Here is an 18,355-nt window from a genome sequence, read left to right as displayed (position 1 = left end):
TAAACCAACCAAACAAGCAACCCCCTTCCACATTGACACCCAGACTATTCATGGTGATTAAAATTCCATGGCACTTTTTGTAAGTTTTTAACCCCACAGTTTTAGCCATTTTCCAATGGGGAGCTACATTCTTCCTATCTAAAATTAATTCCTGCTGCAATTTCATTTGGAGAAGTTATTCCTTTGCTTGCTTGCTTTCCCTAACACTGATGGGCCATGCTGCTGATGTGGATTGGCAGGTGTGCTCTACCCCAGAGGCTGCTGCTCTTGAATGTAGAGTGGTCTCTGTACACAGCACGTAAAACTCTCTCATCCACATCAAGGAAAGCGGAGTCTCTAAGATGCCTTGGCACTAGAGTGAGTTGGAAAATGGGGAAATGTTTGTTTTATGCAAATATGTCATCTTCATTTTTTGGTTGATATTTTGAAGAAAATTGTTAACAGCTCTTCAAGATAAAAGATGCTTCTCTGCTCCTTCGACTTCCCCACTCTGTCCCCTTCACCAGCTCCAAGCCTCCCCGAATCCAAAGTGCCGTGCACTCCTATGGAGCAGTGTCCTATAGCAGGTGCAGGGGAGTCCAAGGCTGGGTCTACACTACCCGCCTGGATCGGCGGGTAGAAATCGACCTCTCGGGGATTGATTTATCGCGTCCCTTTGGGACGCGACAATCGATCCCCGAATCGACGCTCTTACTCCACCAGTGAAGGTGGGAGTAAGTGCCGTTGACGGGAAGCCGCAGAGGTCGATTTTGCCGCCGTCCTCACAGCGGGGTAAGTCAGCTGCGATACGTCAAATTCAGCTACACTATTCACGTAGCTGAATTTGCGTATCTTAAATCGACCCCCCCTGTAGTGTAGATGTAGCCCAAGTCCCACTCGCCCAAGTTCCCTCCTCTCAGAATCCTTGGAAAATTTCAGTTCAAAGAATGGGAAAGTAAAAGCAAGCAGCAACAGCTCTATTCCACGAAGCATAATAGCACCTTTTGCACCAAAGGTAAGGGCAGGATTGGTCCCTTAATTCACACCTACGAGTTAATGCCATATACAGCAATGTATGCAAATATGCATGAGGGAGCTGAGTTATGGCTGATGTGGGGACCATAACTTTTTGAATTTTTTTATTTTTCTTGTACTGAAAGCTTCAGCTGCACTGACATGTTTTGGCTCCATTAACTACACACACGTGTACACAACAAACTGAACACCAAAAAGCACCCAGAAGTGGTTTCTGTTTGCTCTTTTACAGCTTCAGAAAAAGGGCAAAACATTTTTAAACAGTTTAAAAAGCAACATAGAATCAGTCCTGAACTGAAACTTCTACTGCCAAGTGCCATCCCGGACTAATTCTTTACAGCTGAGCTGTAAGCCGCTCTGAAAATAGGGATTTACAGTGGAAACACTGACTAGCTATAACTATACAGTATCATGAATGGAGACACTATAATTATGCCTTATATGATTCACCAAGACCTGATTTTTATATAGCTTGTGAGCATTTGCTGTTTGATGGTTTTGGGAGCAGTTTTTGTATGTGGTCTGCTCCCTTTTGTTCATACTTGGTTGGCACATGTTTTTCTATAAACATTTCTCTGAAGGGTACTGAGCAGACAACTGTGATTAACTATGAAATGATTGGGTGAGCTGTTTGTCAAAGTTATAAATAGGACACCACACAAACCCAGCACTAATCTTACTAAAAGACAGATACTGGCAACATTTCTTGGTCATATGTTGATGATGCTGAGAGAAGAACAACTTATATCCTTTTTATATTTTAAGACAAAGCACATTTTCATTAAGTATTCAAAGAGCTGTTGCTTAAAATAAGTTTCCCTAGTAAGATTTTATTCTTAAAGTGTAAATGCTTTGGATCAAATACAGACCTGGTGCAAGATGATAGAGTTACACTCTCTGCTATCTAAAGCTGGTCCTTTATTTTCTGAGTGGTGGTGAAAGGTGATGAAATGACAGTGTCAAAGACAGAAGTCATCTATCCACATACCAGCTGCAGCATGGCCAGACTCCCCCACTCTGCCCTGTCAGTGTCTGTCAGCATACACTGACATGGACCAGCCGTAAAGGTGAAAGAATAGCTCAGTATTGATATCCATTGAATCTTTACTTTGTTTAACCATTTGCCATAAATAGATGGTTTTGTAATCTGCAGGGATGTATAATTCAAACGAGCAGAGTGAAATGTAAAAAGAAAAGCAGTGACAAAGATTTCATCTGTTTTCCTTTACACCAGTGTTCATCTGGACATTCAGAAATGTAAGGTGGATACCAGCTCTCCTTTTACCATGAGTCATCCTGAAAAGGTTGCTGTACTCTAGTGATGAATTAATCTCCAGAGGCTCCAAGGTTGATTTTGATAATTATGCAGCCATTGAGATACTTCTGCCAAATTTTATGTCAACTATGTGAATTTTGGCTGACAAATTTTGGAAATTCACTCTCTCACAAGATTTCTGGTACTTCCTTCTTCCATTTGGGGGGGAAAGAAATGTAAGAATAGTCTCTTGCAGCTTTTTAGCACGTTCACTTCTGATCAAAACAAAGGAGGGTGAATGTGCATGAAACAAACAAGAAAAAACTAAGGGAAAATTGGACCTTTATATGGATGATGATAAACATCTAGAGTTCCAAAGCTGAAAAATGCACCAACCAACCAATCCCCACACAACCCCCAAGAGTTGTGGAAGGGATATAAATGCTCCTGCTGCAGGACATAAACCAACATCTAACTTTAAGGGGTCCTTCAACCTTAAAACACCTCTGTAGTAATCTCATTTTGTTAACCTTCAGTTTACTGTAGAGGTGCTTTACGGGAATATGCTTCCATTAGGTAGCAAACTGCTAATGCAAGATATGGAAAACTTGATGTAGTAGTTATTAATGCTATAACTTCAAATAACTAGAATGCTTAGTATTAATCTAAGAAGACATGGAGAAAGATCCTGCTTAATGAATGGCTTTCCTTCTTCCATAAGGAGGTTACATGCTTAATGAAGACCAACACATATGTACATGAATAATTTATTTGTATGGTCCACAAGACTTTGATTAATCTTCATGTGATAGGATAGGAACCATATTTCTGTAATGTAGTATAAGATCTAGCTGTGGATAAAAGTCACTTTGTTTAAAAAACTGCAAGTCAGAACATTGGATAAGAGGCTGTTATGCTCAGGACAACTCTGAAAGTGGTCAATAACAGTAGATTATGGAATGAAGCGTCAATATTTCCTCAGAAGTCTTATGTAAAAAGACAAGATAATTCTTGCCTTCTCTAACATGCCTTATGGGGGCCTCCTGTCTTCATAGACGTTAACAGAAAACAGCATAATACTAAACTGCCTATGTGTCTCTTCTGTAACCAGACGTACACAATATTTTTAAAGTGTTCTAGTTTGAATTGGATTTTTTTCTAAGGGTAGTTTACTTTCAGGGTGCTAATTGAAGACCATACCCTCGACTCCATCACAAGGCCTTATGTAATGGATCTCCTCCCCACGCACGGAGCAAGCTGCTCAGGAGCCATTATTAGACTCCATGCACTTGAGGCCAGTAGAATCAGTGCTGTGGAGAGAGATGCCAGGGAACAATGCACTTTGGTATGCAGGAGTAACTGTATCAGTTCTGCTAGATTTAGGATTTTCATTGCCTGCAGAATATGTGGATTTGACACTTAAATCATTCTTTAAGGTGCCACCAGACTCCTTGTTGTTTCTGTGGATACAGATTAACACGGCTACCCCCTGATACTTTAAATCATTCTTTCATCCCTGTCTCAAACCTCTGAAAAAGATATTCACTGTAAATCATCAAGCATCTCCTACCTTGCCCAAAAGCATAGGCTTCAAACAACTCATTAGGTCCTATTTTGCCCTCAGATACATGCATACAGTACACATTCAGGTCAGTGGTGTGGTCACACCTGTGTAACTAAGTTGGGAATTGAGGTCTACATAGAGAAATAAGTGTGGTGTCATGGCTAGGGTCTGGAAAAGTTTGTGAATGAAGAGGTTAACATTAGGCAGGTAAACCGCTTTAACATAGATTGTTTCAGCAGGAGTTAAGGACATTGTCAATATATGTGGCATTTTCTACGGTCCGTTTCTTTAGGGGATTTGCTATTGAAACATACACACGTGACCTTAGAAGCTACAAGAATATCATTTCATTTGAAGCCTCTGCCTTATCCACTTTGTTTAATATTCTTCCAGGGCATGGTGGTGGCCTTTACCCTTGTCTTTGTTAATTAACTTTTTCTTTGCCATGTTAACATTCCCCATAATTGCCTCCCTTCTTGGGGGCTTGGATGAAGCAAATGAGTGCCACACTTCCACTGCATCTGAATGCGGTTGGATTGACAGACTGAAGTCCTCAGGTGAATCACAGAACAAGTAGAGAACAGACAGTGAAAGTTTCCAAATGCTGCCCCACCAGTTTGCTGCAGTCCAGACCCCTGATTTAAATGGGCCACACCTGTGGCTGGCAGAGTAGTTCAGATGCCTTTATATCCATTAAAATGTAATGGGGCCAATTGCAGTTTTACCTCACCCCCAAAGACAGACAGACAAACACACACACACTGTATTCATTATGTCACAATTTCGCTGTAAGGCAGTTATCAGGTAGTGCTAACCTGGTACAGTTCTGACTCTATGCAGGTTAGGTTGTTTTATTTATCCAACAGTGTGTTGATGTCTTAATAAGCCCTGCTGTAGGAGGAGTAAGAAGGTAGGATGTGGTAGGAGGAGGTCTTATCGATTATCTATAATCTCTCTTGGTCAAAAGCAGGGGAGTGTGTGTGTGTGTGTGTGTGTGTGTGTGTGTGTGTTGGTCAGAAGTATCCTGCTATTGCGCATGCTTATAGTGTGTAGTACTTAGACTGATTAAACATATCCAGGACTTCATTTTTTTTACCTTGTTTTTTTTTAACATTGATGTTAAAAGGCACAAAGCACTTGTTTTCTTTATCTGAAATAAGAATATTACCTGATTGCAGATAGTGCTGGCTGTTTGAGGAACCATCAAATGGTAAGGAGATAAAAATGCTGCTGAGGTGGGACAAATGCAGACCAGTGGTGTGCAGTTGGAAAAGACCTGTATATTCTCTCACACACACACACACACACACACACACACACACACACAGACATTCAGTCACTCTCCATTGGGAACGACAGAAATTGTATTTCATTTTCAGTAGAATACCAATTTACAGTCAGATCCTAATCACTGTGCTCGCACCACAAGCACCATTGAAGTCTGTGAGGCTCTTTTCGTGGTAAGGTGGGAAAGATTGGCCCATGCTCTTTCCAAATGTTCTCAGCCAGTTAACACCAACACTGCAATGCGATAGAGTTTAGATTGAAAAGAGAATACCCAGTATCTGCTGTTGTATTTTGTGTAGCGAGTTTGACAGCACTGTGGATGGTACCGTAGAACCTCACAGTTACGAACACCTCAGGAATGAAGGTTGTTCGTAACTCTGAAATGTTCGTAACTCTGAACAAAATGTTATGGTTCTTTCAAAAGTTTGCAACTGAAAATTGATTCGGTACAATTTGAAACTTCGCTATGCAGAAGAAAAATGCTGCTTTTCCTTTATTTTTTAGTAGTTTACATTTAACACCGTATTGTATTATATTTGCTTTTTGTGTGTGTTTCTCTGTTGCTGCCTGATTGCGTACTTCCGGTTCCAAATGAGGTGTGTGGCTGATTGGTCAGTTCATAACTCTCTGAGGTTCTACTGTATGTGGAATGAATTCCACATTATCAAAAATTACTAATTGGTACTCAGTGATGCAAATACCAGCATGCCTCCACTATTTCCTGTACAGGATCATATCCCGATACCAAGATGAATGTCAACCTCAAAAATAATTAGATAGGCTCGAGCTACGAAGTTTGGATCTGGATCCAGATCTGAACTGTTCTGATCTGGGTTTTTGGCCCTAACAATAATAAAGGATCATATTCTCCTCTTTGCAGAAAGGATTTCAACTTCTTGAGCCATATTATCTGTTGGGATAACTCCATTTAATGTGAAAGACAAAAGCTGAAATAATTATACACTACTTTTTTGAGTAGAGTCCCTCTGATGCTCCACTTCAGGTGCACATGTGCCTCTCAGGCTCTTGATCAGAGACTTTCAATTAGCGGTGTCTGTTCAGCCTGTGCATGCGCCAGATGCTTCCTCCTGCTGGACACCAAGGTCATATAGGGCTGTGCAGGAAAATTGCCTTCTCAGCCACCTCAGCCTGAGCTGGAGTCTTAGCATGTCCACCTTGAGCGTGCCTCGGCTTTTCAGTTTTTCTATAGTTGTTAAGATCAGTTAGTTGTTAGTACAGTTATCTAACTAATTATAATAGTGGGAGGATTGGGTTTTTTCTGCTCTCTTCCCTCCAGGAGACTTGTTTACCTGGCAGGGCATGCTTGGCTTTCCAGGCTTCAGACTTTGCCTCTCCTGCCGAGAGGCTGTACCTATGAGTGACAGCCACTCTAAGCGTCTCCTTTGCTTAGGGTAGTCTCACCTTTCCCAGAAGGACAGCTGCTTCCTGGCCCTCAAATCCAGGGCAAGGAAAAAACTGGGAGATTAAACTCAGACTGTTAATGATGGAACACTCACTTCGGCTAGCTTCTGCATCAGGTCTGGGAAAGCCTATACATCTGTCTCCTAACAGATCCAGTGCCCCTTCAACCTCGGCACAGGTTTCCCCTAAGAAAGGGAGGACATTGGAGGCTTCAGAGTAGGCTTCTCAAAAGAGGAGCGCAGACTCTCACTCTAGGGAGCCAGTTCAGAAGAAGTTCAGGTCCCTGACAAGATCTATGGTCTCCGAAGCCTTGACCTTTTGACTCAGTACTGTTGAGTCGAAGGACTTCTCCTCTCGTGCCAGTGGGGCCACAGTGTTCTGGAGCTCAAAGAAGAGACGCAGCTTCAGTTGGGCCTCAGTGCCCTCTGAGCAAAGAGGATGAGCATAAGCACTCAGGACTGGCACCGTTGAGCTCAACCCAGGCACCGGTACCTATGCGCTTAGCCCAGCCACCAGTACCTATGTGCTCAGCACACACAGTATCAAATAAGTAACTGCGCCAGACAACATCGGCATATACTTTGGTATGTCCACTATCAATGGTATCATCTGCTTTGGTGACCTCAGCTACCACATTGGTACCGATCCTGTACTCAGCACTACAAGAATTTAGGTATACAAAGGATCTCTCAATAATGGATGAACTGAGTCCCTGCTTTTTACATCCACACCCTAAATTCTTAACTAAGGTTCTGCTCCATCTGGGGATAGTGCTTGAAAGTCACCTGAAGTGGGGCACCTGTTGGCCCATGACTCTTAGAAGAAGAAGCAGTTAGTCACTTTGTGCAGTAACTGTGGTTCTTCCAGATGTGTCCCCCATGGCTGCTCCAGTACCCACCCTTCTTCCCCCTCTGCTTCAGACTGTTCCTTGGTGGACATTGGGGTGGAGAAGGAACTGTGGGTGGCTTGCCCACATCCCCTTATACTACCTCGATTTTTGGCACGAGGGGGCATAGGGCGCATGTGCGGGCTGAATAGACAGTGCTAACTGAAAATCTCTGATCAAGGACTTGGGAAGCGCATGCACATCTGCAGTGGAGCGCCCATAGGGGCAGACATCTGGAGGAACCACCATTACTGCACAAAATGAGTAACCCCTTCTGCAGTGGAGTTACCCTAGCAGAGAATTTGTCCCACTGAGATTCCTCTGCATTGCTCCATGTGGGATTCTGCTTCATAATCCAATGAATCTCCATAGAGCCACCTGAATCCCAAGACTCCCAGGGAGGCCCGCATATCTCAGCACAGCTGCACTGATGGTCTTTATCCAGTCTCCCTCCATAGCTGTATATTAACAGTTGTAGAGGAGTTCCTGCTTCCCGCAGTATTAATTTCTGATCAGATGTCCTATCACATATTCACAGAGCCTGCAATGGGGCAGGCCACAGACAGCTGAGGCTCCCCGCTGCATCAGACCCTCCATACCTTGCAATCCGTAGGGAGCCCCTAGGAGTCAAGCCAGAGAAATTGTAAATCCAAACTGGCGCTACCACCCCACCCCACATCTCTGAGCTGGTGCTCATCTTCCATGGTGCGCCATCCTCTGCTTCTGAGCTGGCATTCCCCCTTCCTTGACCCTCCACTACCCATCACTCAGAACCAGTGCTCCCCTTCCATGCCTGCCCCCGGGCATGCCTTCCTCCCATTTACTTCTGAGGACAGAGGGGAAAATGTAGCCCAAAGTATTTTGGCAGAACATGAAAGAACTGCTGTGGATGTGATGTGCAAGTACTTTAGTGACTCCACTGGCATTAAATGTAAACCTAAAACCAATAAACCAGCATTTTGCAATATAAGCAATCAGCAGAGAATTAGATGACCTTATAGTTACTCTTTAGGCTAACAAAGTAACTGGTTTTGACAGACAAACCTTTAAAGGGCAGGAACAAAACTTACCGTGATTGGCTAATATCCTGATTTCCTATACAAATAGCTTTCTTTTGCACTCTGATTTTGCACACAGCACTGCTAGGCTATGTTTGATAGCAGTGATATTGGGCAGATCATTTAACCTATCCATGCCTCACTGTAACGGGCATAATGATAGCTAGCTACCTTACACAGGAAATGGTGCTGATCACTGGGGCTGCTGCTATTGGGGTCAGCCAGCACTCTTCCTCAGCACCCATGTGCTTTGACAACCTACTGCTCTTCCGTGGAAGGGGCAGGATTCACCTGTGGAGCATGTGAGGACATTCTTCCCTCACTTGCCCCAGAAGCCAGGGACAGCTGGAGGGGATAAGGAAGAGCTGGGGGTGGGGAGCGCCCTCTTTCAGAGACTGTTGGTTGTGGGAAGGACAAGGGTGTACGCATCCCAGCGAACAAAGGGGAATCAGGCCCAAGAGCATACATATGTACGTGCATGGGGTACGGGGAAGGCTGGGAGCACAGGCTGTCTCCTTATGGGAGTTCTGAGATAGCAGCAGTGGGAGCTGATGACATGGTACTGCCATAAGAATACATGTGAGCTAGCTGGCTCACATGTGAGGTGCTTTGAGATCCTCAGGTGATAGGCCCTACTGAATATAAGTGCAAGAGTAGAAGCAGTAAGTTGTGGCTCCCTCCCTTCATCAGAGAATTGCTTCTTTGGTGGTGATATCACTTTCAGATGAAAAGGCTCTGAAATGCCCCTCAGACACAGGGCATGGGATTTTCTTCTGTTGTCCTGCTTCTTTGCAAGATGTTGGAAATTTTTCTGACACATCCTGTTGTTCTCCTGCCTTGCTTTTCACCTGCCGCAATTACTTTGACACTTGCAAAAGCAGCAGCTTATGCTTGGGCTGACTATTTCATTCTCCCATCACTGCCCGCATCTGGCTTTCATTAACATTAATAGGAATTAGGCATGCAGAAATACAGAGGTATACCGGGGGAAGTAAGTGGGATAACTTTGGACTTCTTTGGCAGTTTGGATCAAACCGTTCACTAGCTGACTCTGACTGATGGGCTGAACTTTTGATGCCCCTGAATTATTTTACAGCTACAGTTAGAAAGCTGGCTGAAGGAGAGATGTATTTGGGATTTCACTTAATTACAGCAAACCTGAAAATTAGAAAGTCCAGCCAAATTTTTAATTGAGTAGGTGTCTCAATGTTTGAGTGCCCAATCTAAGAACACCAGGGAGCTGCAGGTGCTCAGATTGGGCACCCAAAATCTGATGCATGCAGTCCAGTGGCCACTTTTTTGGTGGTTCTCAAACTTTTTTTTTTTTTTTTTTTTTTTGGCGAACCACTTGAAAATTGCTGAGGGTCACTGCAGACCACATAATGATCTTTCCAAATATTGTTTGTACCATTATCTAACTATTGTAAAGCGTGTTGGATAAAAGCGCTATATTTTTAAAAAGTTAATGTTTTTTTGTTCTACAAATAAAAGCACACAACTCATATTTTAGTATCAGTAGTCTTACCTTTCTAATGCAATGGATGTGCCCTCTCTCCCCCATCACAGCAGCCGTCGAGCTGGACTGGGAAAGAGGGGATTCTCTCCCTCTCTCCCCCTGGCAGCAGCCCCCGAGTTGGGGCTGGGAAGGATGGGGGTCTCTCCCCCACCACAGCAGCCACAGAGCTGAGCCTGGGAAGGAGGGCTGTCTCTCCCTGGCAGCCACAGCCCTGGAGCTGTGGAAAGTCACCTCTTTCTCTGGCCACCACAGCCCTGCACGTTTCAAATTCCCCCCACCTCCTCTTCTCACCCCACTGCCTCCTCCCACCTACCTCCTATTCCCCCCAAGGCCACAACCTCACCTTACATGTGCATCTTCTCCAGGGTCCAGGTACCTAATTAGTGGAGCCCCACCTACACAGCTCCACTAATTAGGTGGATGGCCCTTCATTCTCTCATGTGTGGCTGCCCAGGCGTGCACCTTATAGGGAACTATCTGCAGACTACCTGAATGGAGCTTACGGACCACTGGCGGTCCGTAGATCACAATTTGAGAACGTCTGGTCTAGAAGAATAAAATGAGTTTTGGAAGAGACCTACATATACGCTCTCTAATACTAGGGGAAGAATTACAACTGATTTGTCACAACCTGAAATAAATGAACCTCTGGAGAAATAATTTTGAAATAATTTGCATTTATATACTAAAATACATTCCATCCAAATAACCCAAAGCCCTATACAAACAATTAATTAAATCTCTCATCTCCTTTGTGAGATAGGGAAGAATTATTAATATACAAACAGTACTAGTCAATATTTTCATTAATGACTTGGATAATGGAGTGGAGAGTTTGCTTATAAAATTTACGGTTGATACCAAGCTGGAGGGGGGAGGAGGAGAAGAGGGGTTGCAAACACTTAGGAGGACATGATTAGAATTCAAAACAACTTTGACATATTGGAGAATTGGTCTGTAATCAGCAAGATAAAATTCAAAAATGACAAGTGCAAAGCACTACACTTAGGAAGGAAAAATCAGATGTACAACTACAACATGGGGAAAACTGGCTAGACGATAGTACTGCTGAAAAGGATCTGGGGGGTCATATGGATCACTAATTGAACATGAGCCAACAAATGTGATCTTGTTACCAAAAAGGCTAATCTCGTTCTGGGGTGTATTAACAGGCACGTCATATGTAAGTCATGGGAGGTAATTGTTCCACTCTACTTGGCCCTGGTGAGGCCTCAGCTGGAGTATTGTGTTCCATTTTGGGAGCCACGCTTTAAGAAGAGATGTGGACAAATTGGAGAGAGACCATACGAGAGCTGTAAAAATGATAAAAGGCTTAAAATGTGAGCTGTGAGGTAAGGTTAGGAAAAATGGGCATGTTTAGTCTTGAGAGAAGAAGACTGAGGGAGGGACCTGATAGTCTTTAAATATGTTAAAGGCTATTATAAAGAGGTTATAATTCTGTGGGACACAGTCTTTGCGGATGTTACACATCATGCAGATATCTTGAAGCCAGTGTGTACTTTTGGCAGAGAGTTTGGCCCTTTGGCTTTTCCAAGACTCCACTGGCATAAGAAGAATGAGAATCTGAGAGTTCTTCAGGAAATCTGAGTCTTTTGTAGGAAGGTGTGTTGTGCTACCAATTGACCTATCAAACAAGCTGATTGTGTTGTTTTTTTAAAAGTAGAAAATGTAATTTTGAATTTATATCTTCTCTTTATTTAAAAATTATGGGAGTGAATTTTGAATACTTAAGGAAGTGAGGAGCTAATATCCCTGGGTTGAGCCAAGCACAGTGTGGGCAGATACCGGGCAGACTTCCCCACACAGCTCTGCCAAGGCAGCTCACTCCTGACTCAGCATCATCACTGCCCTACATCACTCCTGAACGTCACTTGTCGACAGTGCTGTAGTGGTTTGGAGATTTGCACAAACAAGAGTTAGGAAGAGATGGCCAGACTCATGATCTTGGATATTATTGGAATCCAAGCCTCTGAAATTGAAAGGATGGTTCTCTCAGAACCTGATCCAAAGTTTATTGGAGTCATTGGGAGTCTTTCCATTGGGGTTTGGGTTAGGCCCTAAATAAACTGCTAAATTTGCTTCTGTGATGCTGTGCCTCCACTCTGTGAAGCTTTTCTTGGGAGGTAGAAGTAATGTGATGTTAAACAGAATGGTAGCAATGTGCATCATCTTTATACTAGAAGAAGCTTCTTAACTAAGAGCTCTGTGGGGAAGAAGACTGTATCTCATGGATTTACTCCTTACAGTACTTCTATACCTGGCTGTTCACTCTAGATATTTGCAGGCAATCTCTTGCCAAATGCATATAGAGATATTTATAACACAACTTCAGCAAAGAAGAAAATGACATAATAAAAGCAAATTAGCAAACGAGTGCACTCTGAAATAAATGGAAAGCAAAAATACAATGTGTAGCACACCTATTTTGAGTCCATAAATAAATAATGACTGTGAACCCTGCAAGTATAGGTCAGATTAAAAACCAAAGCACAGCTTTTTCACAGGGCTTTAAAACTCTTTCTATATTTTGTGCAATGCATTTGAATTGCGAAGAGGAATGCTGGAAACTTCACTCTCCCACTGAGATAAAATACTGTGGTGTTAAAAAAATAAATATTGTTTTAAAAAGAACTGAATCTGCTTTGGGTTAAAAGTGCTTAAAATAGATTTTTAGGTTCAAACCACAAAAATTGTGGAAAAATAAGCAATTTTAGCTTTGAGGTTTTTCTTTTCTGTTTTTCTGTGTGTCTGTCTGTCTTCCATTCCTTTTCTCTGAAAAGCGTTGGCTGGAGGCTGTTTGGTGCTCTGTTAGCACAGAAAGGTTTTGGAATGATGCCATTTACTCAAATGTACCCCGTGCATTTGACAGGGATGGGAGAGTGGAAATTTTTGTCTGGTCATGTCATGTTTTAATTGGCGACCCTCAAATTTTTGCTGCTCCTCATTGTGTGTAATGAAACTTTGACACTGCGCTGGGTTCTGTCTCTCAGTGCTGCTTCCTCGCCAAGGGGAGATGCTGTTCTCCTCTGGACTGGAAAGCCTCAAGTTTTTTTCCTTTCTTTTGTTTCAAAATCCATTGCAAAGGCACCTGCTTGACCTGCAACTTTTATGCATGTGCAGTTGTCTCCTCAGTGGAGCCATGAAGCATGCTTGCCATGGTTTCCAGCTTGGCAGTCTCATGTTTGAAAGGGGGCTGTTCTTTTGTACCCACTCCACAGCCTGAAACCTTTTTGTTACGTTGGAAAGAAGGGGTTTGACATAGATGCCAGGTCATAGGATATTGCCTGGAGTGGCGGGGAGACATTGGTTTATTAGCAGGATTTTAAAGGGTTCCTAATAACTCTTCATCTGTCCTACAAGCACTTTAGCTTGTGAATAACTTTACACACAGGAGGAATGGGGCTACTCGTGTGTAAAGTTACTCATGTTATTAAGTGCGTGCAGGATCAAGCCTTACTTTTAAAGCAAAACTAAGATTATCTCAAAATCTGTCCTGACTCAAGGCCGTGCATTGGTAAAGGCTGTCTTTGGAGTTGGTTTGTTTGGAGACCTTAAATGAAGTCTGACGTTGCAAGGCCTCACCTCAAACTGACTGCAAGGGAAGGCGAGGTGGAAAGGCCATAATGATGTATTTAATGGATGTGTACTCCAGTAGGGCAAGTGTAAATAAAACCAAATCCCCTGTTACAAGCCATGTGAGTCAGAGGAGTGTACGCCAGTAACTGAAAATTCTGGGCAAGAAGCAAGTTTTAAATTTTCTATGACAGGAAACAAGGGTATGTCTTGGTGAGAAACTATAGCTCGTTCTCTCCCCCTGTGCCCCTAAGCAGGGCAGTAATCCTTACACTGGCTTTTTCATAAAATGTAGTTTTATAAGTACAGGGTGGGATGGGGGAATGGATTGTAAGAGGCTAGTTCATGAGAGAGAAAACTGGGGCAAGAAAGGTGTTAAACAAGAAAGACAATTGAAACTTTATTTGGCAGGGATGTCATGTTACACAGTGTTTGTGTGTGGTTCTTCTGAAATGGGATCTTTCTGCTTCTGCTTGTTTGCCTATCTGGGCCAATTGGTTTCTGTTGTGCCTTTTTCCTTGGGGGAAGCCAAGAGAAAGGACCATTTGGAGTCAGGAGACCTTGTAGGAAATGTTGCCTTCCCTAAGATGGGAAGGCAGGAACAAGTGGAGGCCCGGGGTGGAAATTCAGGTGCCGAAGTTTAATTTAATCTAGTGTTATCTAGTCTTATGCAACACGGTGATGCAGAAGTGGAGGTGAAGGGCTTCTGAAAGAACCAGGACTCAAGATAATAACTGCAGTCGCATTTGGGTAACATGACGTGGCTGCAGGTTAGAGAGGCAGAAGTTCAGATAGAACCTTTGACAGAACCTAGTCCTGCTAAACCTAATGAAAAGACTCCCATTGATTCCAATTAAATGGACTCAGGCCCTGAACTCACTGTGCGAGTGTGCACTGTGTTGTTGTCTGTCTGCTAAGGGGAAAATCTGGCCCTCCCACCTTGCAAAAATGGCAGCAGAGCCAGTGTGGTTCTGCTGTGTATGGCAGGGTACATGGAGCCTATGCAGGCTTACACCAACAAATATTGGATGACATCTATCAAAAAAACAAGCATCAGGAGCAAAAATGTTTTCTGTAGTATCACAAATTAATACTGTGCTTAACAAGGTAAGATGCATTCTCTGCTCTGAAGAACTTATAGCCTGTAAGCTTTATACATGGGGATCCCTCATTGATTTTAACGGGACGTTGTCCATTCGGAGGGCTTGCAGGATCAGGCTCTAACATAGACTAGAGAAACACAAGACAAGACATGCTTTTTAAGTATATGTTTCAGCTCAGCTATGACATTAAGGCAGCAATCCTCTAAAATTGCCAGCGAAATTGTTGGCAGTCACAATCAAATTACATTAAACATGTTGACTTCAGTGTAATTGGATTATCTCAGTGCATGGTTAAAACAAGATTTTTGAAAAAATGTCTGATTACACAGGTCTACAATTTTTGAGAAGTCGTCTGCTTCAGAGATAAAATGTGCTATTTATTATGTATTTTGATGTGCTGAATTCAAATAGGACAATTAAAACAACTGATTGGCTACTGTTTCTAAGATATTTAAGTTTTTACATTTTATGTCTATGTATATTGTGTAGATAGTAGAGTTTTAATCATAAATTGTAAACCTAGGTCTTTTCATGTGTTTATGGTTGCTTTACATGATAATATTTCACCTGTCCTGTTTATGTAACACTTTAAAAATCAGCAAAAGGGTTATATAAATCAAATTTATTATGAAACAAAAGGCAAAAAACTATTCTGTACATAGTTTAGTCCTATTCAGTGTCTACTCGGCGCTTCTTGGCTTGTCTCTTGTATTCATTAAATGGAGCATCTCTTGTCACTGTCCAGCAATAGTTTGCAAGCATTGATGGACTCCATTTGCCCTGATAGCGTTTCTCCATTGTTGCAATGTCCTGGTGAAATCGCTCGCCGTGCTCGTCGCTCACTGCTCCGCAGTTTGGTGGAAAAAAATCTAGATGAGAGTGCAAAAATGTCTCTTTAGTGACATGTTGCAACCAAGGCTTTTGTATGCCTTGAGGAGGTTTTCCACCAACAACCTGTAGTTGTCTGCCTTGTTGTTTCCGAGAAAATTTATTGCCACTCATTGAAAGGTTTTCCATGCCGTCTTTTCCTTGCCATGGTCAAATGCATCATCTCAAAGAAGCTCACGAATCTGAGGACCAACAAAGACACCTTCCTTTATCTTAGCTTCACTTAACCTTGGAAATTTTCCATGGAGGTACTTGAAAGCTGCTTGTGTTTTGTCAATGGCCTTGACAAAGTTCTTCATCAGACCCAGCTTGATGTGTAAGGGTGGTAACAAAATCTTCCTTGATTCAACAAGTGGTGGATGCTGAACACTTTTCCTCCCAGGCTCCAATGACTGTCGGAGTGGCCAATCTTTCTTGATGTAGTGGGAATCTCTTGCACGACTATCCCATTCGCAGAGAAAACAGCAGTACTTTGTGTATCCGTCTGCAGACCAAGCAAAAGAGCAACACCTTCAAATCGCCACAAAGCTGCCACTGATGTTGGTCATAGTTTATGCACCTCAAAAGTTGTTTCATGTTGTCATAGGTTTCCTTCATATGGACTGCATGACCAACTGGAATTAATGGCAAAACATTGCCATTATGCAGTAAAACAGCTTTAAGACTCGTCTTCGATGAATCAATGAACAGTCTCGACTCATCTGGATCGTGAACGATGTTGAGGGCTGCCATCACACCATCGATGTTGTTGCAGGCTACAAGATCACCTTCCATGAAGAAGAATGGGACAAGATCCTTCTGACGGTCATGGAACATGGAAACCCTAACATCACCTGCCAGGAGATTCCACTGCTGTAGTCTGGAGCCCAACAGCTCTGCCTTACTCTTGGGTAGTTCCAAATCCCTGACAAGGTCATTCAGTTCACCTTGTGTTATGAGATGTGGTTCAGAGGAGGAGGATGGGAGAAAATGTGGGTCCTGTGACATTGATGGTTCAGGACCAGAAGTTTCATCCTCTTCCTCGTCTGACTCAAGTGAGAATGAATCTGGTGCATCAGGAACCGGCAGTCCTTCTCCGTGGGGTACTGGGCGTATAGCTGATGGAATGTTTGGATAATGCACAGTCCACTTTTTCTTCTTTGACACACCTTTCCCAACTGGAGGCACCATGCAGAAGTAACAATTGCTGGTATGATCTGTTGGCTCTCTCCAAATCATTGGCACTGCAAAAGACATAGATTTCCTTTTCCTGTTCAACCACTGGCAAAGATTTGGTGCACAAGTGTTGCAGCATATGTGTGGGACCCACCTCTTGTCCTGATCTCCAATTTTGCAGCCAAAATAAAGGTGATAGGCTTTCTTAACCATAGTGGTTATACTGCGCTTTTGTGATGCAAAAGTCACTTCACCACAAACATAGCAGAAGTTATCTGCACTGTTCACATAAGTACGAGGCATCTCTGCTCACTTGGGCTAAACAGAAATATGTCCCTTTGCAAAATCAAACACTGACAAATAAGAGAGCACGATACTGTATGATTTCTAGAGCTGATATAGGGCAATTTGTTCAGCAGAGTGATATAAGCTTCGTTATGATTGCATCATCCATGACTTCTAGGAATAACATGATGCAATTCATATCATGTATGAATCAATACCAGCTTCAGCTTGCATCATTCATTGTTTTGCCTAAAAAGCAAGTACTGTCCAAACCCAGTCATAGATTTATTCATAGATCCAGTCAAAGATGTATTTTAGTCATTTCTGGTTTAAATTGAGATCCCTTCCCTTTATAACTCACTTATCCTCCACCATTCCCAAGTCAAGGGTCATATATACTGACCCAATAGCATATCTTGAAAACTAGAGCCAATCAACAATTTTAAGCATCATTTTCGTTCTCAGTGACCCAGAATTAGTAAAGTTTGACTACATTTATTTCAGAAGCATTTTGGCTGTAGAGCAGTGTTACATTCAGTTGCACTTTGGTTGGGAGCCAGGGGAAATCCAAGCAGTGTTTGCAGGTGGATGGCTCTTTCTCAAGAATCCTAAAAATGCAGGTAATTTTTAAATGATGCTGCCAACTGTACCTATGCAAATGTTTATTTTGCCCGAACAGAAAGGTTGCAGGAGGCACTGGAGGGACATGACTTGTAGAATTTTGTTGAATGTATCAAATTTAAAAAACTAATCCTCTCATAGTCATTGCTGCTAATTTATCAAAAAGGCTTGTGTTTAAAACAGGCTTTTCACCTACAGAGTTCATCTTCTCTCCCTCTCAGGAAGTGATGGTGTCAAATTTGGGGCAGCAGAGTTTTCGCCTATTGATAAACTTTGTCAAGTATAAGCCGGGTCTAGTAGAACAAAGAGCTGACATGTGAGCAAGGACCATATTGGGCAAGAACATGCCATATTGGCGTGTTTCTGCTCGTCCTGTCAGCTTCGGCAAATTATAAAGTTTCATTTAAAAAAAAGAGTAAAGAAGGAGATTTTAAAAGATACACAGGGGAGTTTGGCACCTAAATGCCATTGACTTTCAAACTCCCCCTCTTTAGTCATGTTGTGGACACTTGCTTCAGAATGGGAAGTGAGGTCACACTGTCTGACTGTTCTGGCTAGGAGTCTCAAACAATTGCTCTAAGAAAAGTGTCAACTGTTGCCATTTGTTTCAGTGTGTTAACTCTGAAGTCTAATGACAACAATTTCAATATCGTTTAATCAGAGACATCCATTTCTTCTGGGGTTCTGGGTAGAGATTGAGATTCTGG

At 42.6% G+C, this 18,355-nt stretch overlaps 1 protein-coding gene across 1 annotated transcript in view; it reads left to right on the top strand.

The window, feature by feature from the left end:
• GPC1 (glypican 1) overlaps positions 1-18,355 on the top strand; it is a 306,530-nt gene that overhangs the window by 135,980 nt on the left and 152,195 nt on the right. The gene's annotated exons all lie outside the window — the stretch shown is intronic.

Source organism: Trachemys scripta, chromosome 9 (assembly GCF_013100865.1).
Source record: "Trachemys scripta elegans isolate TJP31775 chromosome 9, CAS_Tse_1.0, whole genome shotgun sequence".
Lineage (NCBI taxonomy): Eukaryota > Metazoa > Chordata > Testudines > Emydidae > Trachemys > Trachemys scripta.
Note: the sequence above shows the minus strand (reverse complement) of the source record. Positions and strands in the feature narration are given on the sequence as shown.